This window comes from Lithobates pipiens, unplaced genomic scaffold (genome assembly GCF_037356315.1).
Source record: "Lithobates pipiens isolate NorthernLeopardFrog02 unplaced genomic scaffold, aLitPip1_a1.2 Scaffold_13, whole genome shotgun sequence".
Lineage (NCBI taxonomy): Eukaryota > Metazoa > Chordata > Amphibia > Anura > Ranidae > Lithobates > Lithobates pipiens.
In genome coordinates, this window is record NW_027507718.1 from 245021284 (window position 1) to 245037585 (window position 16302).

The following is a 16302-nucleotide window of genomic DNA, read 5'->3' on the forward strand; positions in this document are numbered from 1 at the left end:
TTGGGGGTAATTGTTTTCCTCCCAGTGTAGTTACCAACCACTGGGGAGGTATCTTGCGGGGACCATCTCCTGGAATCTGTCTCTTTTCCTGATGCTGGGCAGAGACTAACAGTGCTCTGCTCCGTAGCCAATGCTCCTGCTTGTGGGACATATACAAAGGAAGAGATCAGCCACTGGAGATGGGGAAGGATTTCCTCCCCTCCCGGTCCTATGACCAGCCGCTGGGGCAACTTCTGACAGGGGCTGTCTCCCAAACCCTCTGAAAACATACTGAGGGCTGAGCAGGTCAGCGGCGCTCTGCCTGGTAGCCAGCACTGCTGCTGGGGAGATGAACACTGGGGTAGTGTCTAATTGCTGGGAGGAAGAATGGCTTTATCCACTTCCAGTGGGGATATCTGCTGCTGGTGAAAAGCTCACAGTGATCATCTCTTGGACTCTCAAGATCCAACTCAGAAGGTGGGCAGAGGTCAGTGGCGCTCTGCCTCGTAGCCGGTGCTTCTGCTGGGGCACCGGATGCGATACTCTGGACTTACTGCTGATCACCATCTGCCAGCCTTCCAGTGCTCATCTCAACTCCCCCTTCCGAGACCTTTATGCTATCAGCTTGTCTTGCTGCCTGGGGAACCTCCGGTGCGTTCCAGCATTCTAGCACTTGCAGTGCCCTCTGTATCATTGTTGTTTCTTCCATTGCGATTAGGATACAAAAACGTAATGGCACCACCGGCCCCATTTCCTCTGCATCTTTTTTGACTGTCCGCTACTTCTAGGACAATCCCAGGCAACAGGAGCCATGCCGAGCTTCTTATCACCGTCGAACAGCCACTTGTAGGCAATCTCGAGCTTCCATTCCTGCTCAACCAAGCACTCAATTCCTCCAGGTCACACGCCTCTTTGGAGAGGTCCAGAACCTCATCTCAGATGTCAGGGATATCTTCCAGCCACCACTCTCCATTGCTCCCAAAGTCTGGGTCTCCATACATTTTTTGATGGACCAGCCCCACGCTGCATAGCCAACACCTTCTGTCGGGCTGCTGCCTGCTGTACCTGGCCATGGTTGAGTTGCGAACCACCGAAGGGCTCTGTAGCTGGCATCCAGTCTCATCTCCTCCTGAACCCAATCTTCTGAGCTCTGTTTTCAACTCATCTCCCTCAGGAACACCTCTCGCACATGGAACTGCATCCAGTACATATCTTCTGCATGCTTTGCAGCCTCTTCCTGAACTGTGCTCTCATGTTAACCGGTCCTCACAGCTGCCTGGATCTTGAATCCTGGTGGTGGTTTGGATGTCCTGGACTGCAGGCAACATCCCACCGCTGCCACTAATGTGACAGCTCCCGGATACCCCGCTGGGCACCTCCTCCAGACCTGTGTCTCCTGTTCTCCAAACGCACCCATATCTGGCAGACTCACCATAACCAGTGTTTAACCATGAGGCAAACCACACAGATGTTGAGGGTTAAACATGCAGAGCATAAACTGTTTATTAAGTACAAAACATACCCTTTTAAACACAGTTAGGCACACTCCCCTTAGCCTTGTCATAGAGGGAGTAGGGGACAAGGAAGAACCAATGGGAACTCAACACTCAAACACATAAAGGGATAATGATAAGCAGGCATCCCCTCTTTACCTCTCCACACCTTTTTGTCTACGTGCCATGACCTAGTACAATTAAACATAATAACAAGAGAGGGAGGATGGGGAGAAGGGATGCAATGTATATAGAGACATACTTACATTATACCAACACCATTTTGTCCCCAAGCCTCTTGTTCTCTGCTGGGCCATAGTCTGTGGGTAGGAAGCCAGCCCACAGCCCCCTCCAAAACACATGGTGACAGGGGATTCTGTCACAGTTACAAAATGGAACATGGAATGTTTTATTGGACAAGGATACAAGCTTTTTATACACTTGGAAAGTATGTCAGTCCCCTACATACACAACAACCCATATATTTACCTAAAACATCACACAATGAGTTAAGGAGCTAGGACTGACTCATGGCTACTATCTCCCCCCCCCCCCCCCCAGCTACTACTAGCTGACAATTATGTAATTAACATTAATAATATAATTACTAATTAATGCAGCACTTAAACCAGCCCAGGCGAACAGACTTCCCTGCAACAAGGGTAAAGCAGAGTACATTATATGTTATCCGAAGTATAAACACAGAACACCTTATAAAACAGATAATAGCAGGAGACCCTGGTAGCAGACTGTTTGTCTCCTACTTACAATAGTCTGAGGCAAAGCTCATACAATGTTTCATCATTCCGATACAGTGAAATTAATGTAGCATAGATTTCTTGAGGGATATTGTTGATAGATATTACTATACCATCTACAGTAATCTAAACCAAGTTCTCAGTGTCCATTAAGTGGTGGTCCATCATTTAGAGAATGATCTTCTCTCTCCCTGGGCCATAGTCAGTGGGTAAAAGGCTTGCTCATAGTTCTCTCCAGAAGCCCCTATCTTGGTTAGGTCTGTCACATTTCTCCCCCATCAAAAGTCGACTAACAAGGTCCCAGACCTCCACCTGGTCTGGACATGTGTTAGTGGGGCAGAGTGAACTCACATAGTTCGTCCGCATGATCTCCATTCTTGGCTGCAAGGAATAGTTGTCATCAGTAGGTGTGGGGCAGAGGTCATTGACTCACTGTCTGACTGCCAGCTCTTCAGTTGGGTGGTTTCTAACATTCCAGGGCTTGGTCTGCTGCTGGGGAGAGGGGCCATTTGACCCAGCTCCCTGAAGCCATGGAGGCACTGCAGGTGCTGGACAGAGGCCAACAGTGCTCTCTCCTATTGCCAGCAGTTCAGCCGTGAGTGGAAGCTTCACTACATCAGCTTGTCGCTGGGGAGGGAAGCCGACTGCCTCGGCTCCCTGGAACTTTGCAGTTGTTGCCGGTGCTGGGCAGAGGTTGATAGCACTTTTCCCTGTTGCCAGCACTTCTGCTGGGTTTCTGTTAGTGGAGACCGCAGGTCCATCCACCAATACCAGCTCAAGCTGCAGTTGTGAGGTGCCGATTGCATTCTCTCTCCTGCGGAGTGGATTGTTGTGTGCAGAGGCCAGTAGTGTTCTGCACTGTTGGCGCTTCAGCGTTCGCATCATCTGCTATGGCTAACAGTTGGGGAGGGAAGACCATTTCCTCCACTCTAGCTGACTGTTTGGGAGGGAAGACAACAAGCTCCTCTCCCTTCTCCCTCTGGATCCTGATCTGCTACTCGGAATTGACTGCCACTTCTCGGCCTCCAGAACTGCTGCAGGTGTGGGGCAGAGGTCTTGGACCCTCTTCCCGGTTGCAGCACTTCAGCTGGGTTGGTGTCATTATTCTGGGGTGCCATCTGCTGCTGGGATGCTCTTTCTCTGGTACTGTCTCCCAGGTGCATGAATCCTTCTAGGGGAGGGGGAATGGCTGATTCCCCTCCCTGCATCTCTGAAATCCACTGGGAAAGAAGAACCACCAGTTTCTCACCACGGGCCTCCAAAACTGCCATGGGTGTGGATCGAGAGTTTGCAGTACTGTGTCCTGCTTCCAGCACTTCTGCTGGAGGTTCGCTAGGTGGTTCCTCCTCTACAGAAATATCTATTAAATCCCCAGTCTCTAGAATTGCTAAAAGTCGAGGGCATGGGCTGGTGGTCCTTGGGCCCAGTGCCAACACTTTGGTAGTTGACTCATCATCCATAACATCCTCTGATGAAAAGTCAAGTAATCCCTGCTTTCTGTGATCCATGTCTTTGGAATGAGGACAGCTTCCTTTTCTCCCGAGCCCTTAAACTGCCATTGGACAGTTGCATTTCTCCATCCAAGCTCATCCTGTGATAAAACAGGTTTGTCAACATCAGTCAACACTTGCTGCATCTGCCATAAGACCTCCGCTTCCATAGCTGTGGACAGAGAACTCTTCTCCATTGCAGACACTTCAGCCGAGATTTCAGGACTGTGGGCTGGTACTTTTAAATAGTCCCAGGCAAAGGGAGACCAGCCCTGGTGCAGAGCAGAGTCTAGCAACCGTCTGTAGGCAATCTCCATCTCCCATCCCTGAATGGCCAGAAACTCTATATCTTTCAGGTGCCCAGTGCACTTTTAAGACATTCAGTATCTCTTCTCTGAAATCCATGATTTTGTCCAACCGCCACTCCAAATTGCTCCGAAAGGTAGGGTCCTCCCTGACAGCTTCACATACGACAGTTCCAGGCCGCCGTAGCCAAAGCCTTCCATTGGGCTGCTATCCACTATCCAAGGGCATGCTTGGCATACATAACACTGGAGGGCTTTGTAGCTCTCGTCCAACCACATCTCTGCCTGGACCAACTCATGCTTAACTCATCTGTCTGCTCCCTGTGCAGTTTTTCTCCCAAAAAAACAGCACACACAATCCATACTGTGACCAGTACCTTTCCTGGATGGAGGAAGAATTTTCCCTGGTGGCTCTGCTCACGGAATAGTGTTTTCTTTCCTGAGTTCTCAGCGGATAGAACCATACCATCCCAGAAAGACCTGCCCCGATAGTAGTCCTCTGTGCTGTATCTGCATCTCTTGCAACCTCCTTCCGAATTCCTCTTCCATGGAGGCTTGTATCTGTATCTCTCCTCTTCTGCTATCTGGTCGATGGATCCCAGTGGAGGTTTGTATGTCCCAGACTGCAGGAAGCTGTTATGCTTTGCCTCTATCTATTAAGATTATTGCAGTAAAATCAAGGAAGCTTAGACTTCTCTAGTGTATCATTGCTTTACTAAACAGGAAAGCTGCACATACAACTGTAGGATACACAATACAACAATAAGCATGTACAATATGTACGCATTAAGTAAACTAAACAGTTACTCAACTTAGGGGTCAAAATGTAATGTCCTTCATGGTTCCTTGCTCAGTCCAACTTAAAAATGTCTCCAAAGTTATCCAGCTTCTTGCAGCCATGTGTTACTCCATCGCCCTTCCAAACACCTCTCTTTTCAGAACACATGTCTCTTTCAAAAGATAAATCTCGAGGAGGGGGGCGGAGCTGTTGGGGGAGATGGCTGTTCCGTAGAGTGAACCCATTGCTGCTGCTGCTGCTGTTTAAGCCTGGTGTATATGGCTGGATTATAAGGACACTACCCTAATATGCCTCGATGAGAGAAAGAGACACTCAAACACTAGCATACCTGTGGACCAGCAGCGGCTGTTTGTGCCTTCCTTTGGGGGGTTGTGCGGACTCTGGAGGAGTGAGCCGAGAGGACCGGAGCCTGCTTGTGAGACTCGTGGAGCCAGCGTGTGGAGCAACGCCAGCGTGCAGAGCACCGCGGAACGGCGTGTAGCCGAGCTGAGCCGAGCTGAGCCGAGTTGAGCCAAAGAGGTGGAGGAGGTCCGGCGAGGGCATCGGTGCGCGGGTGGAAGCCGGTGGCCGATGCCGTTAGCTGTTTGACCGTCCACGCGGCGGGGTGGTCCCGGAGGAACCAGCGGGGACCAGGAGGGACCCCAGGGGGAGCAGCGGAGGTGCCTATGGTGGAGGGGAGAGAGCAGAGGCCGCAGTTCCTCAGAGGAGCCCCAGATGAGTGATTAAAGCTCCAGAGTGATTCAAGGACACAGCGTGGACACAGCAAGACACAGTAAAAAAAAAAAAATTCCATTTACCTTTTCTTTTGTTTGGCTTTAAAGATAAGATAAAGATAAATGAACTGTATGAATATCAGATAAAAATAGAAAGAAAAAGAAGAGAAAAGACCCTGGGAAAATTAGAAAAAAAAAAAAAGGAAAAGGGAGGAGTGCACTTAAACATAAAAGTGTTTAAAATCTTAGATGGATGTTTGCTGTTGGGTCTAATGATCTAGTTATGGGAGTTCAATCATAAGCCAATTAAACCGCCTGATCACCGATCCGTGCAAGGGGTCGATCCCGACCCCTTATCACGTGATCAGCTGTCAGCCAATGACAGCTGATCATGTGATATAACGGAGCCGGTAATCGGCTATTATTCCTCCTGACAGCGCGAGGAGAAAAAAAAAAAGGCGATCACCGGCGGCCGTGATCGGGACATCAGTCCCGATCACGGCCAGCCCTGCTAGTGCCCACCTGCCCCCTGCCAGTGCCCACCTGCCCCCTGCAGTGCCAAATGTTTAAAAAGTAAGTGCCCTCCGTCAGTGCCACCCAGCAGTGCCCACAGTGCCACCCAGCAGTGCCACCCACAGTGCCACCCAGCAGTGCCACCCAGCAGTGCCCACAATCTGCCTCAAAGGTGCTGCACCCCAGTGCCACTTATCCGTGCCCATCAGTGTCATCTACCAGTGCCCAGCAGTGCCGCCCATCAGTGCCCAGCAGTGCCACCTATCAGAGCCACCTATCAGTGCCACCTATCAGTGCCCAGCAGTCTCATCTATCAGTGGCACCTATCAGTGCCCATCCGTGCCACCCATCCGTGCCACCCATCCGTGCCACCCATCTGTGCCCATCTTTGCCCATCAGTGCCGCCTTATCTGTGCCCATCGGTGCCGCCTTATCTGTGCCTATTAGTGCCGCCTTAACTATGCCTATCAGTGCCCACCAGTGCAACCTATCAGTGCCCACCAATGCAGCCTATCAGTGCCCACCAATGCAGCCCATCAGTGCCCACCAGTGCAGCCTATCAGTGCCGCCTAATCAGCGCACTTCAATGAAGGAGAAAAATGACCCGTTTGCAAAATTTTATAACAAACTATTAAACATGATTTTTTTTTTTTTGCATCTTTTTTTGTTTGTTTAGCAAAAAATAAAACTCTGAGCTGTAACTAAATACCACCAAAAGAAAGCTCTATTTGTGGGAAAAAAATGATAAAAATTTCATTTGGGTACAGTGTTGTATGCCCGCACAATTGTCATTCAAAGTGCATCAGCGCTGAAAGCTGAAAATTGGTCTGGGACTGAGGGGGGTTTAAGTGCCTAGTAAGCAAGTGGTTAATATACAGAGTATACAAAATAAAAGGACGTGGTATAATTTAGGTATGACCCATAACGGATTGGTTAACCAGATATACATACAAGAGGATTATATCTAAAGTACTATTGAGATATGCTGGATGGTATACTGGACGGTCGATAATTTATTTAAGGCTACTGCTGATAAACATTGCAGAGAAAGGGAAGGAAAGGAGAAGGAAAAAAAAAAAAAGGTGTCTAGAAAAAGGCTGAAATCCCTACAGAAAAACCCCATAGAAATACTAAAGGATAAAATATGGCACCAAAAAGGGGTAGCAAAACACCACAAAGCCAAAAAATAAAAAGGACAAAAAAGAAGGAATTAAAGGAACCACTGATATTAAGAGGTTTTTTCAGCAAATGCATTCACAGAAAGAGATACAGGGTCAATCTCAATCTCAATCACCCCAACAAACATCACATATAGGACATATGTTACAAATATCACAGGAAGTACTAGAAATGACAGAAACAGAAACATCAGCGTCTTTGGGGACACTAGGAGAAGAAACAACAAATCACCCCAGGAACAGCTCACTGATAGAGATAACGGGATTATTAACAGAACAAATGGAAGGAGATAATGAAAGTTGGGACATAAGGACATATATTCGCTCCCTCCCTACTAGGGTGGACATGGATCAATATGTACACAGATTGGAGGATACCTATAAAGCTGAAATACAAGAGGTTAAAACATCCACCCAAAAAACGCAAGAGTCAATGGGCAGACTGGATGTAAGAATGACAAGTATGGAGCAAGAGATGTTTCAACTAAAAGAGAGATTACAGGAACAAGAAAAAGAATTATTACGAGCTAGAACTGCTTTAGATGAATATGAAAATAGAAGCAGAAGAAATAATATAAGAATCAGAGGTCTGGATGAAAAGGTGAACTCAAGGGACTTGACTTCGGTTTTACAGGGGATCTTCCAAGGATTGGACGAGGATTTGTCCGTAGATGATCTGTTGATCGATCGGGTGCATAGAATAGCTAGAGTAAGAAGGGAAAAATCTGGTCTAGAGACGTTATTTGTAAATTGCATTATGCACGAACAAAGGATAAAATAATGATTGCAATAAGACATAAAGAGAATATAGAATATGATGGGAAACAACTGACATTTTTTCAGGATTTATCTAAATATACTTTGGACAAAAGAAGAGCGTTAAAACCGCTGCTGGAACAACTTAGAAAAAGGAACTTACAGTATAGATGGAAATTTCCATTTCAATTACAATTTCAGTATGAAGGTTTGACAGTAGTCTACAGGAATTTAGAAGATCTACCGGAATTTGTAAAGACTCTTGGTCTCTCACTAGTAGATTTACCAGAATGGCCAAAACCTTACAGAAAATGAGTAAAAGACATATAGGGATTTGAGGAATTGGATGGGGGGAGGGGGGGAGATTAAGGAAGGGGGGCTTGATTTGCGATTTATGGTTTAATTTTTTTTTCTTCTGTACTATAAATAAGGGGTTAAAAAGGGATATAGGTTTTAATATGTTGAATATGTGGAATATTTGTAAGCATTTATTTTTTTTTTTTTTTTTTTTTTTTTTTTTAAGGGGTTAAAAGGATATGCAGGTTTCAATATGCTGAATTAAGGTTAAGAATTTTTTCACAACTAGGGGTAAATTGGGGGAACAGGTTTTTGATATATTGAAGTACTGTTAATTTAAAGATGATAGAGGAGAGAAAGGGGAAGGGAAAACTTTTTTTTTTTTTGGCCTCACTATAAATAAAGGGATAAAGGGGTGTATAGGTATAGGTTTTAATATGTTGAATTATTATAAATTATTTGTGTTTTTTTTTTTCTTTATAACTAGGGGTAATAGTGGTGAGTAGGGTTTTCTGTTTTTTTTATTATTATTATTATTATCCACTATAAATAAGGGTAAAAATGGGTGAGTAGGTTTTTAATATGTTAATTATCATTAATTTATTTATGTATTTATTTACTTGGTGTTCCTTTTTTTTTTTTTCACAATTAGATAAAAAAAGGGATGAGGAGGTTTTTGATATACTGAAGTATCACAAAAAAATGTATTTTTATTATTTTTTTTTCTTTCTTTTCTTCTTTCTTTTTTTTTTCCTCTCACAGTTAATTGATTTAATAAAGAGAGATGGGGGTGCTCTATAGAGTAATAAATTTGATATAAAACACGATTAATAAAAGTAATATTATATATATATATATGGGTATGCACAGAGAGGAGGGAGAGAAAAAGAAAAAAAAAAAAAAAAGGGAAAGTAAGGGGGATTTAAATGAGGGCTTTTTTTTTTTTTTTGTCTTTTTCCTCTCTTTCACAGGTAAAAGATTAAATAAAAGGGAGGTGGGTATGATCTAAAGAGTAATTGAAGATGAAACAAAACACGATTATTAAAAATAATATATATATATATACGGGTGTACACACACAGAACTTAAGGAAGAAAGAGAAAAAAAAAGAAAATACATTTTTTTATTTATTTATTTATTTATTTTTTATTTATTTTTTTGCCTTTCTCTCCCCCCTCTTCTCTCCCTCCCCCTCGCCTCATCCTTGCGCCATTCGCTCCCAGAATATAACTGGGAGATCAAGGGCGAGAGGTGAGAGAGAGGAGAGGCCTAGGGATATAAAATAAGGGATAAGTTGATTAGCAATAGAAGCCATAAGTACGGAAATAGATGAGAATAGATAGGTAGCATAAGTGGTATGGGAAAAACTGACGGACAGCTAACCTAAACCAGTGGTTCAGATATTTCCCCTCCTAATAGGGACCTTACTTATTAAGTAAGTTAGACTTATTGAAGTCATTAGTTATAGGGTAGTGAATGAGGAGTGAGTGGGGTGGGGAGCGAATGGAGTAGAGATTTAGGGGGTGGGGAGGAAATTAGGGATTTAAGGTGTTAGGTTTAAGTGTGTGGAATAAATATATAATTTTTTTTTTCTCTTTCTCCTCTTTTTAATACTAGAGAGGATCCCCTTGGGGAATAGTACATCTCCTCCTTGAAGTATAAAATGGAAGGGTTAAAAATTTGTTCTTTCAATGCAAGAGGCCTTTATTCTCCCTCAAAAAGAAATCAAATCTTAAACTTCTTCCATAAACAAAAGGTAAAAATAGTCCTACTACAGGAAACGCATTTTCGTTCTGACCACATTCCGAAACTAACTAATAAGAACTATGTTAGATGGATTCATGACACATTCCCATACTCCAAATCAAGAGGGGTATCAATTGCATTTCACAGAGATATGTTACATCAAATAGTTCAGAAATATAAGGGGAAAGATGGTAGGTCTTTAGTGGTAAAGGTTAAATTATTTGAGAGGATGGTTACAATTATCAATCTTTACTTACCAAACTATGAACAAATTAAGACAGGGATAAAAATCCTGAGGGATGCACTGGACAGTGCAGAAGGAACAATAATAATTGGGGGAGACCTGAATTTTATAATGGATATGAAAAGGGACACCACTAATACTAACTCCCAAAGAAAAAATAAACAACTAAAAGAATTCAAAGAACTATTAGATAAATACCAACTGATTGATATATGGAGGGTACAACATCAAAAGGATAAGAACTACACATACTACTCAAATATTCACGACTCTTATCATAGGATAGACTATTTTTTTTTTAATCAAACTGGGCTATTGATGAATCCAACAACAAGCATAGGAGGATTTTGTGGTCCGATCATGCACCGATATATCTAGAATTAGAAATAACGGAATATAAAATACAAGAGGAAGATGGAGTCTGAATGATAATCTGCTTAAAGAAAAAAAATGTGTGGAGGGTATTCAACAAGCGATAAAGGAATTTCAGCTAATTCATGATAAAGATGATACCTCACTCCCCATGCAGTGGGAAACTTTAAAATGTGTGCTAAGGGGACTGTTCATCAAGCACGGTTGTAGGTTAAAAAGGGAAAAAGAACAAAGGAAAACTCAATTGTTGCTGGAAATCGGGAGATTGGAAAGCAAACACAAACGGAATATGAAGTCAGAGGATAATATACTCTTAAAAGATAAAAGAATTGAGCTGCAAACCGTGCTTGATGAAGAGTCTCTGCGTACAAGGGACAGGAATAGAACACAATGGTACCAACAAGGAAATAAAATGGGGAAATTATTAGCAAAAACACTGAGGGAACAACAGCCCACAACCTCTATAGTAAAGATTTTAAAAACAAACGGGGAAATAACATACGACCCAACTGAAATTATAAAAACATTCCAAAACTATTATGATAAATTATATAATATAGAAATTCAACAGGAAAATAAAAAAGAGGAAAGGGACGGAAAAGATTGGAAAATACGTTAACGAAACAGCTTTGCCTAGATTCCCTAGAGAAGTAATTGAGGAAATGGAAGAAGAAATTTCAGGGGAGGAGATACAACGGGCAATAGCTGAAATGGCCCTGGGAAAGAGCCCAGGACCAGACGGCTACACAGCAAGGTTTTATAAACAATTTCAAGATTTAATTATACCCTTACTCAAAAAAAACATATAATTCTATAACTAAAATGCAAACTTTTGTACCACAAAGTACAGAAGCACATATTATACTTATCCCAAAACCAGAAAAAGATCATACATTAAGTAAAAACTTTCGTCCTATCTCATTAACAAACATTGATATTAGACTATACTCAAAAATTATCTCTAATAGATTAACTTTAAGAATGCCAGAATATATAAAGCTAGATCAAACAGGGTTTATAAAGGGGCGAGAAACCAGGGACAACATAATAAAGACATGCACGCTGATGGAGCATGCTCAGAGGGCTGCCATCCCAGCCTGTTTACTAACTATAGATGCTGAGAAAGCTTTCGATAGGGTGGGATGGCGGTTCTTAGAGGAGGCACTATTACAGATAGGACTGGGTCCTAGAATGTTAGGTAGGATAATGGCATTATATGCCAATTCAAGGGCCAAAGTTAGAATAAATGGGATGTTTTCAGAGTATATAAAAGTGTCAAATGGGACCCGTCAAGGATGCCCCCTATCCCCGTTATTATACATAATAGTAATGGAACATCTAATTAATGCAATAAGGAATAATAAACATATACAAGGGATCAAAATTAAGGATAAAGAATATAAGTTGGCAGTATATGCAGATGATTTATTGCTATATATAACAAACCCTATTATAACAATCCCTAATATAATAAAAGAACTGGATAGATTTGGGGAACTAAGCAATTTTAGGGTAAATTACTATAAATCAGAAATGATGAATATTACTTTAAAAGAAGAAATGCAATTACTTTTACAAAAAGATTTCCCGTTTAAATGGCAGAAAGAGGCGATCAAATACCTGGGTACTATGATCCCGAGGGATTTGAAACGGATACAGGAATTAAATCATAATGTGGTTATACGTAAAGTAATAAAACAATTGCAAAAATATGAAAAAATAACAAATTCATGGCTAGGGAGAATAAATATAATAAAATTGGAGCTATTACCAAAAATTTTATATGTCTTCCAAACACTACCCATTGTTCCACTTAAGAGGATAATGATAGATCTAAAGAAGGCCATAAATAGTTTTATATGGGCAATAAAAAGGGAAACATTAACTAGAACAAAAGAAAATGGAGGTTTAGCATTACCTGATTTTTTAAAATATATGCAGGCAGCTTCATTGGTTAGAGTTATAAACTGGCAACACGATGGTAAAAATAAACAATGGGTAGTTTTGGAAGAAGATATTGCGGGGACACAGCTAAAATTTTTGCCATGGATAAAACCTGAATTAAGGGGAAAAAAAAGGGATCTGCCAATTTTTGTAAGAGCTACTTTAAAAATATGGGACGCAGTGTTAAAAAAAGGCAAGCTATCCTCCAGGACTGGACCCTTATCTCCATTGATGTCCAACCCAGAATTTAAGCCAGCATTGGAAAGCGTCAGATATTTGAAATGGAACAAGATGGAGAATATAAGATTGGTCCAGATACTGGTGGATGGAAATATGCCTAGTCTAACTGATCTTGGATTAGAAGTAAAAAAACACTGGTTACAATAGCATCAATTAGAAACATTTGTTGAAACAAACAAAAACTTAATAAATAGACCACTAACTAAATTCGAGCAGATATTATTAAAAGAGCAGAATCATAAGAATAAACTATCTAAAGTATATGTATCGTTGTTACCCACAGGAGATATTAGAGATTTAATAGGAATAAGAAAATGGAAAGAAGAACTAGGAGAAATAATTACAGAAGAAGAATGGAAAAAATCTTAGGAATAATACATAAAACCTCAACGGCGGTAAAGCATCAAGAACGAAATTATAAAGTGACAATGAGGTGGTATTGGAGTCCAGTGGCATTAAAAAAAATTAATAAAGGAAATACAGAGAAATGTTGGAGGTGTGGGATAGAAAAAGGGACAATGGAACATATTTGGTTCAGCTGTAAGAAAATAAAAAACTTTTGGTTAAATGTTTTTGAGATATACCAAAAAGTGACTGGAAAAAAACTGGCTCCAGATGTGAAGGTAGCATTATTCTCTCTTACATCAGATACTGTGGATAGTATGAAAAATGGGATAATACAACATATGACAACAGCAGCTAGAACAATAATAGCACGTAAATGGAAAGAAACAGTGAGTCCAACAGTGTGGGAATGGGTATGTGAATTGAACGAAATATGTTACATAGAAAAACAAATAAGAGAAGAAGGATATATAAATAATCAGTTACCAATTGTATGGAAGCAGTGGGAAGAGTTCAGGCTCTCAAATGGATTGAGGGAATATTTATAATGTAAAAAGGGAGGGAGAGGCAAGAGGAGAGAGAAGGGTAAGGTGAAGTGTTTTTTTTTTTTTTTGTTTGTTTTGTTTTTGTGTTTGGGGGTATGTTGATGATAATAAAGGTGGTATATATTGAATGGGGTTTATGTATAATGTTGTAAATGAACTAGAATGTATTATGGTTGATTTTTTTTTTCTAAAATAATAATAAAAAGAAGATTTGAAACAAAAGATAAATCTCCTCCCCCTAACTCCTGCTTAAATCACATCCTGCCGACAACTTCCTGTCTCAGCTCCAAGGCCTATCCAATTTACATATCAATGGAGGGGGAGGAGCCTGGCTTCCTTCAAAATATATGGTCTCAAATAATATATTTAACTCCATATTATTGTAATAAAGTCACTATACAAATGGACACAGAAACACATACCACCTCTTGACTTTGTAACATAATATAGGAAACTTCAACATCTCTTAAAGCCTTTTGTTCAGGAAAGGGCTAAATAACCCCTGCCCCCCTATTGTAAATTGGAGGAAAAAAATATCTTTCGACCCCCATACCTTCTGGGCATTCAGACTTTTCTTTTGTTGTCCCTGGAAGGCTGCAATATTACTTTTGAACAGGGTTCATGTCTTTAGCAGTTTGTGTAAAGAGAGTCTCAGATGAAAGTCTCTTATCCTCTTGGTCACAAGGAAATGCTCAGATGAAAGTCCACTCCAATTCAGCCACCTTCAGAAAATCATCCGCATCTTCCTCAGGCTCTCTTTTGGTCTGCCTCCTCCCATCTAGCTTGGTCATCTGCTCTGCCTGCTCCACCTCTCGATGCTTAGTACCTGAAAAGAGTGAGACAAAGCAGATTGTTTCTTCCAACTGTGGCAAAAACATAGCTCACTGCTCTCATTTATCAATCTGCCCATTTCTAACTGCAAAACTATTGTAGGGTGCCCACTGTTGCTTGGAAACACTTTCACGGAAAGGCATTGACTTTCAACGTAACAAAAACTTTGCACAACAATGGAAAAACAGGGGGATGGTCACCTCCAGTGGTAAGCCAGTTTCACACATGCACTTCATTCTAGAACTCCTAGATGCAATACGGTTACCAAAAGAGCTTGCAATCTGTAAATGTCAAGCACACACAGAACATACAGACACCATCTCAGAAGTAAATAAAAAGGCAGATGAAGCAGCTAAAACAGTGGCACAAGAAACACATCAAATAATGACAGAACAGGAAATCATAGAGATAGATAATACAGTCCTTACTGATATGCAGCAGAATGCATCCCCTGGGGAGAAACAATGTTGGAAAACAAAAGGTTGAACAATATATAACATCTACCCATCACCTGAAGGAAAGCCGGTATTGCCAAAATCCTTATTTAGGTATGATGCAGTATTGACACAGAGTAACTCATGTGTCAAACAGGGGGATGACTGAGATGTTAAATAAGGTATGTACAGCCTATGGCATCACAAACTACTAAAAAATGTTTTGCTCTCAGTGCATTATATGTGCAAGACACAATGCTAAGGGAGGCATAAGACCATGGAAAGGGAAGTTCCCCACGCTGCAATATCCATACCAAAACATTTGCATGGATTTTATTGGATTGGACAAATGTCAAAGAAAAAAATATTGTCTGGTAAAAGTAATAAAAAGAAAACATTGGCACTCACCCAAGTGGGAAGGGCTATATCAGGTTCTTCTCACCACTCCCACGGCTATACAGATTGCAGAGAGGTCTACTTGGATTCACCAGTCCCATTGCAAAAAGGGTTTTACAGACAGAGTAGGGCCAGTTGGCTGCAGAAAATCCAGCTGCAAAGGGAGGTCTCACACAAGGTGGGACTTGTCTCAAACCGGTGAAATCTCCCTCCCCTTCCAACTTCCCTACCCAATCCGCTGGAAACTCTGCAGCTGGGTAGGATGAAAGGGACAGTAATTATCCTTGGGTTACTAGTGACTCTAGGAGAGGTATCCATAAGAGGGGGTATACGTTATGGAAGAGCAAAGGAACCTTTGGATTGGGAAAGAACAGGAAAAGTACAGGAAAAGTATTGAATTTAATCACTTAACCGACCGCCGCACAACGATGAACGTCCCTTTTTGGAAGAGGGATATCTCGGTAACGGCAGCAGCTACTGCCACAACCAAGGTATCCATCTCTTCAGGTAGCGGTTCGGTAAACAATAATGGTGGTCTCTGGGGCGGATTCGGCACGAGATCACCATTATCGACGGTTGTTTACATTCCTTGTAATAGGAATAAAAGTGACCAAAATTCTTAAAAAAAAAAACAATGTAAAAATAAATAAAATAAATAATATATATATATTTTTTTAAAGTGCTCCCGACCAGCTTGTGTGCAGAAGCAAACTCATACTTGAGTAGAGCTCCCATATGAAAACGATGGTCAAACCACACATGTGAGGTATTGCCATGATCGTTAGAGTAAGAGCAATAATTCTAGGCCTAGAACTCCTCTGTAACTTAAAACATGCAACCTGTAGAATTTTTTTTAACAATTTTTAGGGTTAAAAGTTTGACGCCATTCCATGAGCGGGCGCAATTTTGAAGCGTGACACATTG